General features: G+C 38.2%; 1 protein-coding gene and 1 long non-coding RNA gene across 20 annotated transcripts in view; one reads left to right on the forward strand and one right to left on the reverse strand.

Moving 5' to 3' along the window:
* The window catches only part of SGCD (sarcoglycan delta), a 1054463-nt gene that overhangs the window by 980572 nt on the left and 55575 nt on the right, over nt 1-18316 (forward strand). The gene's annotated exons all lie outside the window — the stretch shown is intronic.
* The window catches only part of LOC134761446 (uncharacterized), an 84972-nt gene continuing 82534 nt past the window's right edge, over nt 15879-18316 (reverse strand). For both annotated transcript variants that reach the window (XR_010140061.1, XR_010140060.1), the window contains exon 4: nt 15879-16237. This is a non-coding gene — a long non-coding RNA (uncharacterized LOC134761446). The remainder of the gene's footprint in view (nt 16238-18316) is intronic.

Genomic DNA, 18316 nt, shown 5'->3' on the forward strand with positions numbered 1-18316 from the left:
AAACACTTTCTTAGTGAAAGAGACTTAAGGATCAAGACTTACTCAGCAGAGACACTTTTGTATGAGAAATTGCTTGATGGCTGTCTAGACACAGAGAGGATTTTTCTTTTTTAATGGGAATCGGGTATAGAGTGGGGTATCTATTTTTTTAAGGGAAAAGTGGAGTAGAAGAAGGTAAAAACTCCTGAAGTCCTGTCTGTGCCTCTGAGTCATCTTGCTTTGGCAAGCCTGCGGTTAGTACCACCACTGCTAGTGAATACCACTTAACAACACAAAATCAAACAAATTAGTTTAAAAGGAAAGGCCGTTCCTTTACTATCAGTACCTGCATGCGGAGTTTGATGACTACAATTGTGATTTCAGTTCATTTTTTTTTTTTCTGTTTCTAAAGCTTGAAATTACCTAGCCAGTCAAGGTGATAATTGGAATCTCTGCCCAATCTCTAAAAGAAATTGGCTTGTACTTCTCAAACAAAGGACTATTGTTTTTGATTTTTCTAAATTTCCTTGAATTATAATCAAGAGGTATATTTACAAGTAAGAAGACCATGCATGACTTAGGACCTAGCTGTCAGTTCAGGAAACCAAAAAAGAAATAAGGTTTATAATGACGACAAGATCTGCAGTCACTCACTTGTACTTCCTGAAAGGTGAGACAGCACCAGACCCTGTTCTTTAGAGTAGCTCTGAGATATAGAGGAGAGAGCTCTTGAGAAATATTCAAGTGTACTTTGATGGGTGCAGGGAACAAACCCTTTTCAGTGTTTACTCTAGTGGCATTGATCAAGATCCCAGGCACTTCCTACAAAAGTGGCATTTAAGATAAGTAGTAGCTAAGTGAACAGTGGGGGAAAGTGTTTAGTGGGAGCAGATGAGGATCAGAGACAAAAGAAAGCATGAAGAAAAAAGTCCAATCTGGATGGAATGTGGACGGTGGTCTTGACTCTTGCCTGTCCCTACTCCATCATTCCTGCCCAGCTAAACTCCATCCTCAGTCAATCTAATTCTTTGTCTACCCTCTGTCTTCACTGGGGCAGTAGACAATGGCCAAAGAACAACATACACTCATACTAACTAGTCTCTCTTTAACGTCATGATTCCTAACCTCAAGTGGGTTGACAGTACAGTCCAGAGATCCTCCAACGTGTCTTCGGTCTTTTCTCTGTTGTACCCCCTAAGAAAACTACTTCATACCTCTCCTTTCTCTTCAAACCTTCAGTATTTTCTTGCTATACCTCGTTCTCTTCTTGGTAGCTTTGTTTCATCGGGAAAATATGCATTCCAACCACAACATCTACCTGTGTGACTACCGTCTGCTTTCCTCCAGTTACCAGGATAAACTGGCCATGTTCCTCTCTAAAACATCTTCTCAACTCCTGCAATGAATCTCATTGCTTTGCACCTATTCAAGGATATTATTTCAACAGGTACCCACTGTCCCCTCACCTGTATCTTTGATATTTCCCCCTGGATCATTACCATTAGTTGTAAAATATATTCTCATCCCCTATAAAAAAAAAATGCTGGGCATGGTGGCTTACACCTGTAATCCCAGCACTTTGGGATACTGAGGCAAGAAGATTGCTTGAGGCCAGGAGTTAGAGACCAGCTTGAACAACCTAGTGAAACTCCATCAGTACAAAAAATAGAAAATTAGCCAGGTGTAGTGGCACACCCCTGTGGTCCCAGCTACTCAAGAGGCTGAGGCAGAAAGATTGCTTGAGCTTAGGAGGCCGAGCCTGCAGTGAGCTGTGATTGTGCCACTGCACTCCAGCCTGGGCAATGGAGTGAGACCTTGTCTCAAAAAAAAAAAAAAAAAAAAAAAGAGAGAAAGAAGAAACCTTCCTTAACTTGCATGTTGCCCCTTGCAATCACCTCATTAATCTGTACAGATTAATTATCTCATCTGCTTTCATGGTTTTAAATACCATCTCTCTGCTGATGACTCTTCATTACTTACCTCTAGCCCAGGACTTCTCCTGTGGACTGCAGATTTGTATGTGTAGAGTCCATGGGAATTGGATTTCCAACAGGTAAATCAAATGCTAACTTAGAACTTCTGTTTTTTCTACCAAGCCTGATTTGCTACAGTCTTTGCTGTCTCAGTAAATGGCAATTCTGTTCTTCCAGTTGCTCAGACATGCATAAATTAATAAATAAATAACTAATATTATTTTCATGCTTTACATTCTTTTTGTCAGAAAATCCTGTTATTTCCATCTTAAAAATAATATCCAGCATCTGACCACCTCTCATCATTGTCACTACTACTCTACTGTTCAAGCTGTCATTATCTCTTGCCTGGATTGTTGTATTGTAAATCATCTTCCTGCTTCCACAATTGACTGTTCATGCTTTTTGTGTTTCAGTCAAAGTCAGATCTTATCAGTTCCTTGCTCACAAGTATCTAATTGGGGATGGAGGACACTGGCGATAGAGAAGGGAAGAGAGGCAGGGGAGGGAAGACAAGAGGCAAAGAGACTAAGTGTTTTTAAATAATTAGACCATCATTCTCAGTAAAACGGAAAGCCTCTGAAGAGATTTAACAAGAGACTCACCCAGATTTTCATTTTACAAGGGTGTTTTGATATGTACAGACCTGAAAAAAACAGTATGAGGATTTTTAGTACCCTTTAAGATTTGAGAACTTGAAGATTCCCAATAACCAATATTATAATGGATGTTTACAAAAAAAGCTGAAAGTGATAACATCTGCATGAATTGACTATGGTTTTTCTTGAGGACATTAAATAGATTCAATCTCTCTCAATTCTTAATGCTTTTATGAGAAGATAAAACACACAAAAAATCAGCTAGACTCAGAAAATCCATAGAACCAACTCAGTCTTATATTTTGAGATTATATTAGGATTGCTTCTGTGATTTGAAACTCACAGACTTAAATGATGTTGCTCCCCTGTTTGCCTTGTATGTAAGAATGAGGCTTATGCAAATAAAGTTCTTATCAATCAGTTGAAATCACCTCATCCTTCTCTGGGTCTCTATGCATTTATGCTGGTATTACAGGATGCAATTGATAATAAAATGTTGACTTAGTACTTTATTGTTTACAACAGTGTTTAAGGGCTGGGTGACTAAAATTTGCTTCATTCATGCCACTGTGCCCTCTGCTTGGGATTAATTTTCTACCCCTAAACATGGAGCCCTACATTTCTAATCTTCCTTAACAAGTCCTTATTGCTCAGTTCAATATTCTTCTCTTTATGAACTCTTTTACCCTTTTATTATAAATTCTACCTGGGCATCAAGTTAATGGTCCAGCCAAAACGTGGATACTTTTTCTCCCAAGTCATCCCCAAACATATTCAGGGCAGGGAAACGTATTGAAACTCATCCTAATAAAACCAAAACCAAAAGAATCTAAATTTCTTTGGAAAATGAATCCCAATAAAAAGCAATATGATTTTTCCCTTTTATTCATCAGGAAGCTGCCAAGTCAAATGGCTTTATACAACTTCTTTTTCTTATGTGGCAAGAGTTATATTTGAGGGGTAATTAAATATCCAAGTTTTAATAAAGTGAGACTTTAATATTTTAATTTAGATTTTTTGTTACCCCTCTTACTATGAATGGGAGATAATTATCATTGGTTTCTTGTATTTCTGCATGTCTTGTGAGTGAGGCATTAGCTGTCCTTTGTTTTAAACTCTCTTCTCAATGATGTTTAAGTGGTGAACAGCTTTAAAATATATAGTGTCTCCCTACAGAGCCAAGTGCAGCCATGCTTATTGCCCAGTGTAATGAAAATTAATATCTCCCTCCAGAGCAAAAGCCAGTAAAGTTACTGCCCATTAAAAAAGATTTGGTCTCCCTAAGCTCTGGGTTCTGCTCCTATAACATAAGCCACTGCATTTGTAGGCTTCCATCTGGGCACATTTATGTTAACCCCCACCCATGGGATTGGGGCAAGGGAAATTGACTCTGACATGATGTTGCTTGCAATGCTTGCCATGCTGTCAGTAATAAAGTCCCTTGTTTCTGACCTGGAAGTCTCATGTCTCCTGCTAGCATCCATGAAACTGTGTCAGGCTACCTTGTTAGCTTGCAAGTAGGATGAAATCTTAGATTCTTCACAGTTATTGTTAACTATGAAAAACATACTTTTAAATACTGTTAAAACAAGAGAAAATAAAACAGATTTAGAATCTATAGTGGGTGATTCTGGAACATGAAACATATGCCTCCGAGTTTGCCCATACTTTTCTTTTATTTCTTTTTTTTTTTCTTTTTTACTTAAGCTATCCCTCTGCCTGGAATTTCCTTCCTACCACACGTTTATCTAAGTCATTCAACACTGGCATTTGGAAAGCTTTTTGAATAGCATTACTTTTAACATGCATTTAAAAGATCAATGGCTCATGATGTGAAAACTGATCGAAATAAAGGGATTTATCCTTAGTTACAATTTTATACCATGCTAGGCAACACTTTTACTAAGGAATTAATCATTTATTCTTTTACTTGAACATTTATTATGTACCTAGCTTGTGCCAGGTAGTGTGTTGAACCTTGAGGATACAGAGATAAGAAATTCTCCATTTGATGAAGTCCAGGGGTAAATGAATATAAAATAACAATATAATTATGTGACAAGTTCTATGACAATATAGATCTTATAATTTTCTCCCACCATGTATTAATGCCTTGCAGAGAGCAAGAGGTGGAGCCCCACAAACCATGGCTTTGAGCTGCTTTTGTGGCTCAGTGTGTAATCATGTGGTACCCTATGACTTTTAAGCTGCCATACCTTCTTGTTTCATTGTCATATACCACTGAGGGAGAAATGAACCACCACGTAGACACTTATCAGTGAGAACTCTGGTTGCAAGTGAAGGAACACTGAAATCAAGTGGACTCTTAAAAGGGTGGTGGAAGGTAACAGTTGGCTCACATCACTGAAATGTGATGTGAGAAGCAAGTATTTTGATATTGAATGTCCAGAGATGAAATGTCCAGACACTTCTGGATCCAGGCATTTAAATGATGTCATTGAAATTCCACTTTACTCTTTCCTTTCCCAAATTCCATTTTCCCTCCTGTGGCTTCCATTCTCAGGAAGGCTCTTGCATAGTTCTGTCCAGATGTCCGCCAGGCTTCTATCCTATCCTTTCATTCATCTCTGAAAGAAAGAGAAATAATCTCAACAATTCCAATAAAAATTCTGGTCATAAGTCCCAGTCACATGACTTGGATCACATGCTTATTCCTAAATAAATAATGCCTAGCTAAGGGAGTCTAGTGCTTAGATTTACCAAGGAAAGGTCATATGACTCTTCCTGGAGTTGGAGGGAAAAGTGGATCCACTCCAACCATGTAACCTGAACATGTGGAACAGGTGGAGCCCCACAGAAATTCAGTTTGCTATAGCTAGATGAATGGGAAATGAATACTGGGCAGGTAAAAACAACAGATGCCTATTTACTTTTTTATTGAATAAAAACTATCTTTTTATTGAATTAAAAACTATCTTTTTTATAGTTCTTTTATATATATATTATATATAATATATTATATTTTATAGTATCTTTTTTATATTCAATAAAAAAGAACTATCTTTTTTATTGAATAAAAAAGATTTTTTATTCAAAATGTTCAAATACAGAAACTATATATAAAAATATCTTGAAGTCACAAAATAGAAAAGTGGTTTATTCAAATATTTTAGTAAAGCAGGTATCAAGCAATGACAAGATACAAAAGGGTATTTTTGTTTTATATTGCTTTAAATTTTGGTCTAAACTATATAATGTCATTAAAATACAGTGAAAGTTTAGCTGCACATTTTCCCTCATTTTATTATTTTTTAAATTCAGCTAATAATACCTATAGGATGCCTATGTGGTTATGCTCAAAATACTGCCACTCACCTTGTGGTAGCTTGCCTAGATTAAAAAAAAAAGAAAGAAATTCTAAAGTACTAACCAACCTCAAAACCCTACCCAACTATTTTTTTCCCTATTAACATCAACCCAAATAACCAAATCTGATGTGAAAGTTTGAGATAGTATGGAAGAAGAGAAATGACATCTTAGCTCTTCCTTGAAGGTCTGTAATTTATAACAATTCATGCATAATAATGATTCAGCAAAATTTTATTAAAAACTTCTCTATATAATACACTGTTATAGGTATCCTTAATATAAAGTAGGTACTTTCTCAGATATTAAAGTTCTAATTTATAAATCGAGACATCTTCTTTTTATTATAATTTTATAAGTAAATTGCTAAAGAAATTCACTTGTGATAATAGAAATAAGGATATCTTTGGCAAATTGTACTGTTGCAAAATATATTTGCTACCTTTTCTGGGAGGAAATTTATACTGTCCTGTCCATGTCAGGGAATCACGTGATTTGCTTTGACTGATCAAGTATGAGCTAAAGTGGCACATGCAACTTCTAACCAGAAACTTTAAGAGCCATTGCCTGGTTTTGCCATTTTCTCTCTCCCCCTCTGCTGGGATATCAGCAACTGTCTTCATACGTCATTGAAATACTGGGTCCTTGTTATTACGACATAACAGCCTAAACTGACTGATACAAATCCAAAGATTTTAGAAGATACTGTGTCATCTTAAATGTGATTACCCTTTTGATCTGCAAATGGAGAACCCTTTTCCCACTCCCACCTGAAGGTCAGAGAGATATAGTCTGTACTGATTAAGAAGAACTCAATATCTTGGATATTGGTGATAAGCTGTGTGTGATTAGCTTGCACTGATTCTGCCTAGACATTGCATACATCTTAAAGAAGATGAGTTTCTTTGTCAGGACTCTGGGATCACAGGTATTGAACAGTCCCTTACTAATTTACTTCAGAGAATGCTAATATTTGATTTTGTGTCTTGGCCAGTTCTTTAACAGTGATGTGACTTACATCTTGTCCTTTGCTACTATTTTGTAGTTTCTTGTTTTCATTCATGGTGAGTTCAGATATGTTTACTAAAATACTTCAATCAACCACCTGGTATAATCGTATTCAATTTTGTAAGAAATTCTAAGGTAAAAGTCACTTGAAAGATAAATTTAAACCCTTACTATTTTCTTGCTCATCTCTATGAAGGATAGAGAAGTTTAGCATATTATCTACCTTCTGGTTCTATAATTTCAAATTATGTGTATCAATAGCAGGTACAAGTTCCAACCCATAAGGATTATTTTTTTTAAGGACTTAAAAAAAGTTTATGTAGATCACCCATTCTTCTAGATAGCATAAATTTATTATCAGTTAATTCAAGACATCACTGTCTTCTCATCACACTCTGATTGTTTATCTCAATTACAGTGAGATTACTAATGTCATGCAAGGCTTTTGGACAGTAAAAGTTGGGTCCTTGTCATTCTCCATGTACACTGTCACCTGCCACAATGCTTGTATTTCCCCTGATTTTTGATCATTGGTCTTTGATCATGATCAGTGTGTTGCTGTATCTCCTTAACCCCGCCTTAAGACCCCACACTACATCCATTTTCGATGTCACATTTCTGCCACCCTTAGGTGGTGGGAAACATTTTGCTCCTTCCTGTGCCATACTCAGAGGCACACTGAAACATACTCCATCGGTTCTCTCTTTCAGGAAGCCATTTCTTCTGGAAATCTTGACACTTTGCTGGCCTTTCCTGGGAAGAGGGTAGAGAATACATGTTCCCTCAGCTCTCAGAGTCCCCAAAATTACCTGGAGGAGTCAATAGTCTGCTCCTCTTTGCACTGGGAATTTTCAGGGAAATTGGAAATAGGGACTTAAGCCCATTCTCAGGAACTCCTTATTCTCTAAACTTTCCTCTGCTGTTCTAAGGTATCCTTTATCTGCAGATTGTTGATTCAGTCTGTTATGTTACTCTGACTCTTCCACTGATCTTTCAGAACCCATCGTTTATACCCTAATCCAGCCTTTTTGATATCCAAGAACTTGAAGTCTTACTGACTTCATCCTCCTGTCATTTCTTACTTAAAGTAGTTTGCATAGAATATAGTATTTGTTACCTGAACAGGGGAAAGTTTACAGAATAACAGAAAGTAACATGTATTCCAAAAAACACAACCACTTTTATATTAAAATATTGTTCTATCACAGATGCATACATAAAAATGCATAGTCATAGATTAAACAAAACTCACAAACTTTGGGCTCTTGGCATAGCATGTTTTCATAAAATGCCAGACATTTTTATATACAAATTAGTATTTGTTTTCATTGGCCTTTCTGTCTATTCCTGTCTGTATACCAGGGTGGCGTTTTAGAGCATATTAGAAATCTATGCCAACCAGCATGTCATGGAACACATTAACTGGCTTCATGCCTATTCTATTCAATAAAGTTATCTCTTCAGACTGACATCCTCTTCATCTATTGTAATTATAACTCTCAGTAAAGAGTGCTAGAATGTGCTTCAATTTTACACACTTTAATGCACTATCAGATCTTACTACCAGACCCAGCCTTTTCTCTTTTAATAAGGAAAGTTTTATGGTGATTCTAGACAGTAAACTCTTGAACTAACATGAAAGAAAACAGTCAAAATGAACAGAATCAAATGAAGGATACAAGAAAATAGAAATAAATTTGAAATAATGTGTTCCTTGTTTATGAAAACTAGTCTGTATTTTTTTAATAAATATTCCTTTCCTTTTAGGGATAATTATGAGAAAAATGTTGGAGTAGATCACTGGACAAGCCATTAGTAATGTAAATTGAATGAATAATGATAGACACTCATGACAGGGAAACTGAAAAATAATCTTTAAATGCCATTTTTCTTTTTTCCCAAATGAGAATTCTGTGTACCTGAAAAAGCACTGGATTAAGGGTTTAAAAGAGGTACTAAGTTTGGCTCTGCTAGTAATAAGTAATTCACTTTATTTCTGTAAGCTGTATTTTCTTCAACAATAACAGAAGAGACTGGACTATGTCAGTGTTTCCCAAAGTGTGGAGAGCATACCACTGGTGTCACTCAGGATAATTTTAGGTTGTATATCAAATAACAGAGTGAGAGAGCCATTCTTTTTTGAATTCTACCATCCTGATCCTGATTAAGCCAAGGATTAAGGCTTGTGGTGCTAGTTTTGGGGTTACTTGGTGTTACTTGCTCTGCTTTTTGAGGATGAGAATGGACTTTGAAATCAGAGCCTTTTGGTATGTAATAGCTTCTAGATAAAGCACTGTGTGTTTATTGTATTAATTTTTTGGTTGTCTTCTTTGGGACAAGGGATGTTGATTTCCCATGTATGATAATAGAACAAAGTTGCCTTTTAGTTTTAAGAAAAGCATTCTATTAAAAAAAAAAAAAAAGGAAATGAAAATGCAGGTAGAGTGTCCATGACTAAATTTTTGATCCTGCTGGAGAGGTGATCTATAAGGACATTTCATAGAATTCAATTTCATTTTGTTTTATTTTGGTTTTAGTCAAGGCAAAAGATAGCATGGTATAAGTTAAGTTGTCCTCCCTTTGGCTTATTAAGCAGAGTGCATAGTGGTAAAATGAAGTTCAGAATATAAATTCAGAATATAAATAATACACATCTTCCAGAGCATCAATCTTACTTGAAGACTTCAACAGCTGAATTCACAGACACATAACAAACATACAAACAGATGTATTGAGGAATAGATGCTAAGTTTGTTTGAATTTGCAGGATAAAGCACTACTCTTCAAATACATTTTTTGTAAATAGGCAGAATTGAGCAAAGAGAAAGTGCACTATTTTGAAGGAGGGAATGTAAATACATATGTGTGTATGTGTGTGTGCGTGTGTATGAGAGAGAGAGATTTCTGTGAGGGGACCTCACAGAAATGAAATGAAAACCCCAAAGAGACAGATCCAGAGGTTTATATACCATTTTTAAAAACAGCAATAAATTCTTAGAGAAGTGACAAGAGAAAGGAAGACAAAGGAAAAGGGTTTTGAGCCTCTAGGGCAGTGAATTCTAGGAAAGTAAACATATGGGGAACCTAATGGAAGACAGGGGTTATTTTAGCAGGGCTTGTTACATATATTCCTCTCCTCTCGGTACCATCTATCAGCTAATAAGAGCCTAGAGTCTTGCTGAGAGCAGGTAGGGGGAACACCTTCACAAAGGGAAATTTATGCCCCTCTTTTAGACAAAAAAGGTGAAGATAGAGGGCTGCTTTCTGTGTCTGTTTCTCAGTTGCCTTCAACTCAAAATAATCCTTATGACAGAGTGACATTTTGGATGGCATATTCTGATCCCCTTCAAGGACAATATGCAGAGGTCATGAAGACCATCTGGTGCCAAAAATAGAAAGACCCTGAAATTACAGAGTATTTCCACTGTGAGCACAGAAGTGATCCACTCATGAATATATCTTGGAGTTTGACTAAAAGGAGCAGGGTCTGAATGAGGTCAAATTGCTCCCACTCCCTTCCTTGTTCACCTTCTCTCCATACTAACACTGTTGTAATGAGAGTAACTACATGCAAGTAAAGTACTTGCACAGAGTCACAATGGCTTGAGGCCTAGCCAGCTCCACCTTGGCAGAAAATCTGGGAAGAAAATCAGGAAAAAAGGGTTTGTGCTGAAGACAAAAACTGAAGAGAACAAGGACTGGAGGGAAGAATTCAGTGATATGAAAAGGATTAAAATAATCCTATACACTTGAGAGTGTCTGGGGAACTGGTTTTATATCCCTGCAAGCCACAGCTTGTATAAACAATGAATTATACTCTTGCACACTTGCTTTTTCTCCTTTCTTTGACCCATTAGTAATACTGCCAGGAAAGAAACATGGGTTTGAAAAGAGCAGAAATTCATTCTCCAGGTGATCTCTATTGTGTGCTTAGAATGGAGCTGTTGAAACTTCTTGGTACTTATGTTCCTGCTGCCCCCCAACCCTCCCACCCCCTACTCTGGGGAAATGGGAAGGGAATCAACAAGAAAAGCATACTGCATCCCTAAACTCCAACTTCACAGTCCTCTAGCCATAAAGGACTTTTGATAGAAGAGTTTGAGAAGCACTGAGAAAGGGACCAGGCTTAGAAAGTCTTGAAGCCCTTGTTTAGCATTGCAGCTGTGGGATCTTGGGAGAGTTTTCTTGCATCCTGAGCCTCCTTTCCTTATTAGTCTTATCCACCAAAGGTGGCAGGAGGTATTCCATGCCTGATAGAATAGTGATAGACAAAAAGGAAAGCTAGGAGCTTTTTAAAAATTCAGAAAATGCATATATTTATACATAAACCAAGGCTTGATGGAGAAGAGGTGCTCAGTAAATACTTGGTGAATGATTGGATGCCAGTGCCAATTCTGACACTCTCAGAAAAACCAGCCAAAATGGGTCTCTTTGAGAAAACAATATTTTTATACCCTGGGGCAGTATTACTTGGTTACACCAGGTACTTTGAAAAATACTTCCATTTTTCAAACCCAGAACAACATTCTGAGCTGTGCTATGAAAAAACCAAACTCTGCAAAATATTTGAAGAGATTTATGTTGAGCCAAATGTGAAGACTATGACCCATAACACAGCCCCAGGCGGTCCTGAGAACACATGCCCAAGGTGGTTGGGTTATGGCTTGGTTTTACACATTTTAGGGAGACATAAGATATTAATACATGTAAGATGTGCAATTAGTTTGATCTGGAAAGGCAGGACAACTCAAAGCAGGTAAAGGTGGATTCAAAGATGTTCTGATTGGCAGTTAGTTAAAAGAGTTAAGTTATTATCTAAAGATCTGGAGTCAATAGAACGGAGTGTCTCAGTTTAGATAAGGGATTGTGAAGACCAAAGTTCTTACTATGTAGATGAAGTCTCATAGGTGGTCATCTTTAGAGGCAATAGATGGCAAATGTTTTCTATGCAGACCTTCAAAAGGTGCTGAACTCTCAGCTAATCTCTTCAGGATCAGAAAAAGACCCGAAAAGGGAAGAAGATTCTCTACAGAATGTAAATTTACTCCGCAAGAGACAGCCTTGCAGGGCCATTTCAAATTATGTCAAAGAAATATATTTTGGTGTAAAATACTTTACTTTCTTTCAGGACCTGCTATTTGTCATGTGATACTATACTAGAGTCAGGTTAGAATTTGGTATCTTATTGCCACAAAGGGTCTGTTTGGTCACTCTTAAGATCTCTGTTTTAATGTTAATACTGGTCAGTTGTCCCTGAATGACCAAGGGAGAAGCATATAATGAGGCAAGTTTGATGCCCCCTTCCCATCATGGCCTGAACCAGTGTTTCAGGTGACGAAACCCCTTGGTTTTTTGGGGTTTTTTGGAATCCCCTTGGTCAAGAGGAGGGGTCCATTCAGTCCTTTGGGGGGCTTAGAATTTTATTTTTAGTTTGCAGGTGCTTTACAGTGTTTGCCCCATAGAGGCAGAGTTCTAGAATTTCCTACTTTAGTAACATTTAGTAAACATTGTGTGTCCACACAGCCATCATTAAGGTAGCATCGATGGCTTACGACTAAGTTCCTGCAAGTGTATCTCTCAATATATTCCTTAGAAAGCAAGCACAGATAAGAAGAAAAGTGAAGATGGGTTAAAAACTAACTTTTTGATGCAAGCATCCCTGGCACCCTTCAGTATCAACATAAGTACTTTTTAATCAATTGTATTTTGCCAGAGGATGGGCCTCTGTTAGGAGTAGTAATTGCTGCACTTCACTTCTTGCCATGACTTCAGGGAAAAGTTGACCCCAGGCACTGACCTGAGTTTACTTGGCAAGAGATCCCTGAGGGCTTTCATCTAGTACAATTTTTTAAATCAGCTTTTATATTTTGTTGACTTTCTGAAAATCTCCAAAGCAAAATACGTCTCTCTGTAGAGGTGTTACAAGAAAAGGGTCCTGCTCCAGACCCCAAGAGAGGGTTCTTGGATCTCATGCAAGAAAGAATTCAGGGCAAGTCCATAGACTAAAGTGAAAGCAAGTTTATTAAGAAAGTAGAGGGATAAAAGAATGGCTACTCCATAGACAGAGCAACCCTGAGGACTGCTGGTTTTTATGGTTATTTCTTGATCATATGCTTAACAAGTGGTGGATTATTCATGCCTCCCCTTTTTAGACCACATAGGCTAACTTCCTGATGTTGCCGTGGCATTTGTAAACTATCATAGTTCTTGTGGGAGTGTAGCAGTGACGCCAACCAGAGGTCACTTTCGTTGCCGTCTTGTTTTGGTGGGTTTTGGCCAGCTTCTTTACTGCAACCTGTTTTATTAGCAAAGTCTTTGTGACCTCTATCTTGTGCTGACCTCCCATCTCATCCTGTGACTTAGAGAGCCTTACCCATCTGGGAACAGGTCTGAGCCTTATTTTATCCAGCCCCTATTCAGGATGGAGTTGCTCTGGTTTAAACGCCTCAGACAGGGACATGACAGCCTAATATATTTCTCTGGCCAGTGGTTCCAGGATGGGGTAAGCTATGCTGCACGCTTGGCAGATCTTTGGAAAGCTTGTTCAAATGAGCTGTTGGTATAGAGAGTGTTGTGGCAGTCACAGAACACTGTCTTCATCTTATGAAGTCATATTTAAAAAACTGAAGTTTATTTTCCCAACCAAGGTAATGTTTCCATTTAACTATACCAATCGACTTTTCTATTAGGTAGGAACATTGTTTGCAAATATTAGAGACTAGACAGATGTGTGTGAAGAAAAAGTAGAGATAAATGTATCAGCTTGCCAGATGTATCACAGAATCCAAGGACCAACATCCAGTTTCTCAGGAAACACTAGAGGCAAGTGTCTGGGCTCGACTCCATCTCCTCTTTCTGCTCCCCAGTTCACGCAGCAGAGCAAACCCAGGTCTTCGTGGTACACACCAAGCCCTTGTGCTCCACCCTTGGACTTGTGTGCCATTCCACAGGCCCCTCTTCCTTCAGAGCAGCATTCCCCAACCCCTTTTCCAGGACAGCCTGGCTTCCCACCCACTGTCTATCAATCATCAATCATGTCACTTTTCCTTTCATTGCACTTAAACCAGTGGGAAACTGATGAGTTTACTTGTTATCTATCCCCCATACTTGAATGTAAGCTTCATGAGAAGCTTATTCATGTCTCTCTTGCCATCATCTAGAGAGACAAATGCTTCCCACATGGTAGATTCTGAATAAATATTGACTAAATTAATATATAAATACAGGTTCAGCTGTGAGGGACCCACCAATCAACTTTCCTATCAGGTAGAAATCCCTTATGATTAGGGGTAGCCGGGCAGGTACAGGAGACTATTATGAGTGAGGAGATACTCCCCAAAATGTCCACTACCACTTGGCTAGGTAGGACAGACCAGAACTTCCTTCCCTACCCACCAGTGAATGTTTGATAATTTGAGTTTATAAAATAAACTGACAATAGACCAGTTAACAGGAAAAAAGGTATACACATTTATTAACACATGTATGGACATGGGAGTTATACACGAAGAATGAGACTCAGGGTCTTAGATGACTGAAGTTTTTATACTATCCTGGGGGGACAGGAAGAATATGGACTTTGAACATGTCAAGAGGGGGTTATAGGAGAGAGAGAGGAGGAAAGGCCTGGGAGTGAAGGGGTCCTGTTAGGCAGATGAAACCTCTCAGGTAGCAGCTCTCAGAAGGAACACACAGGAACTTGTGGTAAAAGTTTCTCTGTCAGAACCTTATATTGTCAGACTTCAGCCTCCTTTTCCTGTGAGTTAATCTTTCCTAGATCCAGATAAGAGGTCCTTAGAGAAAGTAAGTCTGTTTGCATCTGTTGTTTACTTCATTTTGCTAATGTGGATTTCCTCTCCAGATGCAAATCTCCCCAACAAAAGGGCAGCTTTTCAAGGCTATTTTTGTGATCTGCAGTCCCTCAGAACAGGCATCTCAAAATATGCCAAAGGAGTTGAGATATTCTGGTTTCTTTCAGCTAGGTTAGCCAACTTCTAGTATTTTCCCAACTAAACAAGGAGTTACGTATTACACAGTGGCCTTGCCTTTGAGCTGCTTAATCCTAATCCCTTCACCAATCCAATCAGTGATTCCACCAGCTCAAAGAGCTAATTGTGGCCTTCATAGAGGATCCTGGTATGAGTCCCAATTATGTCAACTAAATGCTCTAGTTTCCTATTCACTCCAGCATATGTGAAAGGAATTGCAAATTATAAGCTTGGGATTCATATCTATAGTTGACCCTCATTATTCACAAATTCCATACTTGTGAATTTGCCTCTTTCTAAACTTTATTTGTAACCCAGAATCAACATTCACTGTGTTTACACATTTATTTATGGACATGTGTAGAGCAGTAAGAAATTGGAGTCATCCAACATACACACTCCTAGCTGAGGTGGAACCAGGTGATGTTCTGCCACTTTGTTTCAGCTCTTATTGTAAACAAGCATCTTTCATCGTGGTCTATTGATTGCCACATTTTTTGCACTTTTGTCCTTCGATTTTGCTGTTTAAAATGGCCCCCAACTATAGTCCTGAAGTGCTGTCTAGTGTTTTTAAGCACAAGAAGGCTGACATGTGCCTTATAGAGAAAATATGTGTTAGATAAGCTTCATCAAACATGAGGTACAGTCCTGTTGGCTATGAGATCAATATTAATGAATCAATGCTATTTATTAAATAAGTTATCTTTAAACAGAAACACACATAAAACAAAGTTATGTATTGATCAGTTGACAAAAATGTCATGACCAGAGGCTCACAGAAACCTAAGCCTATGTTTCCCCTAGGAGCAGTGGCTCAAAGGAACAATGACTTAGTACCTGTGATTCCAGCATTCAAAGTGCCTTGATATAACTGTTGTGATTAACGAGAATTGATCAGATGTGTTAATCCAGTGAAATTTAATTCAAGGGATTTTCATACCTGTTTTTATTTGCTACATCATGTAGATCTCAGTTGAAGCATATGTTTTTCTCAAAACAAGCCATTCAGAACACAAATCTTTTATTTTTTTTTTAATATGCATCCTTTCAGAGACTCATTCTGTTTTTCTTTGCCACTTGTCTACATTGATCCCAGGCCATTGGTGTCAGGTTTGTGAGAATTGTATAAATATATCCATAAATATCAGGAGCGCGAGCAGTGTTCTACCGTTGACTGGAGAAACAGAGATTGTATTTCTTTAGTTCACTGTTGACAGGCTCAGGAAAGGGATCATTGAGCCATAAAAGTTGACATTTGGCACAATTCATTCCACCTCCAGAGTAGCAAAGCTTCAGGAAAGCATCTTCCATTCTTTCTAACGTTTCTGGTCAGTCATCATATGGCTTGCCACTTGTCTTGGTCCTAAAATTAATTAAGAAATAATAATGGAAAGGGGAAAGTAGGAAATAGGTAAGATGAATAATGATTAAATTCAATGCAATTATTATGAATTGACTCTAGAGTAAATGGAAAGGACAGGAGATGATAGCCTTTAAGGCTGGTGGAAACTCATCAGCAAAGGGTAATTTGTTTGCTGAAGTCAGGCTTCAAACTCAATGAGGATTAAGCAGAGCACAACTGAAAAGAAAGGTGGGCTTGTTACACTTGCACAATTAGGGCTTGCAAATGGCCTTTTTTGGTCAGCCTTGGCTTGCTCATTATGCTGGCTTTGCCCCATCCTGAGTGACTAATCCATGCCGCCATTTCATCATCATCATCAATCTTTCCTTCATTCAATGTGCATTTATTTGGAGCTGCTATGAGTTTCTAGACAAGATGAGACTGAGAGATGCTATATTGTGTAAAGTTTAAGCGTTTGGACTGTAATTCAAGAGTGCCTGGATTTGAACTGCAGCTTGCTACTTATTAACTATGTCATTTCAGTCTGGTTAATTAACCTGCCTGGGCCTCAATTTCCACAACTGTGAAGTACAGATAAACACCAGGCCCCATAAGGCTGTTATGAGAATTAAAAGAGATCATCCTCATATTGATGCTCTGTGCAGTGCCTGGCATAGAGCAAGTACTTTTCTGAGAAACAGAAGAGTGACCACTGTGCCAAGGTGTCCTTAGAAAGAAAGAATGGTGCAAGACAAGGTAAGCAGGTCAGAATACTGCAGGGCCTCACAGGGAGCCAAGGCAAAGATGTTTAAACAAATTCTTAAATGTCTTTGCATGGTTTGAAGCAGGGCACCGACAACATTGTTTGCAAGAAAAGAACGTGTATTGCAGAAATTATATTTAGTATAAGTGATTTTTTTTTAACTAGAAAAATTTGCAAGACAGCCTTACTACTCCACTTTTGTTCAGCCTGATCAGCCTCTGAGCTACCCCACAGTGCTCCTAAATACCCTGACATAAAATCCTGCTAGGATGCACTAACTTTGATGTTGATGATAAAAGCACTGGTGAAAGAAGCATTAACAACTGATATCCATGATGTGCTTACCCTTGTCAGTTTCACGGGCATTATTTTACTCAAATCTCACCACTACCTACCACTGTCTTATTATCCCATTTTATGGATGAGGAACTGAGGCTAGAAATCTCACAGTTAGGAAGCACCTGGATTTCCACTGCACATTTTCTGCTCCAGGGCTCACTGGTTTCTCACTGATTTCCAGAGGGGACTTGAATGTGAAGGAGATACAGCCCTGTGGTCAAACAAGCTGTCTTAGCTCTGCCTCTTGCCTCTGTGCCCTCAGTTTTCCTATTTGAAAAATGTGCATAATACCACCTACTTCAGAGTGGTTGTCAGGAATCACGGTATACAAAGCAGTCAGCATAGTGCTAGGCATATATATTCTAGCACTCCTTAAATGTTCTACTATGGTCATTATTTTGCTGCATTGCCGGTTCACTATGGTGTTCTCCGGATCTAATGCACAGAAGGATTAGAAGGCTTTGTTTCCTTAAAAGGCTCCTCCTTCCCATTAACCAGCTCCCTTGTCTCTGAGACAGCGTGTCATGCATGATAGAAACACAGCCCATCCCCTGTAAAGGACTGCTATGTCATTTACACATCTGTTCCTCCTCCCTCGATAGGGGTGGAACAGAGAAGCTCTCTATGCACACATTCAGGAGGCCAAACCCCAATTCTTTCTAAACTAGTTTTCTCCATATTATGCTTTTTAATTAAACATTTCACGGTTTAATTAGGAAACAACATGAGTCATCTTTGTTTCTGAAAATGTATTTGTGGTTTGGCTAATTATATAGTGAGATTTAATATGATTTCTCCTCATGTGTGAAATTAATACATTGAATATTTTTAAAAGGAAAACATCTAAAGCATTTACCTGGGCACCAGATGGTGAGCAAATAATCAGTTCAAAGGAATTCCTCTTAAAGTAATGCTAAGAAAAGCTGTGCTGGTTTTAACTGGGTCACTTTACATAGGATGCCTCAAAGAGAGAGAAACAGTCTCTTAACCAGTACATC

This window comes from Pongo abelii, chromosome 4 (assembly GCF_028885655.2).
Source record: "Pongo abelii isolate AG06213 chromosome 4, NHGRI_mPonAbe1-v2.0_pri, whole genome shotgun sequence".
NCBI lineage: Eukaryota > Metazoa > Chordata > Mammalia > Primates > Hominidae > Pongo > Pongo abelii.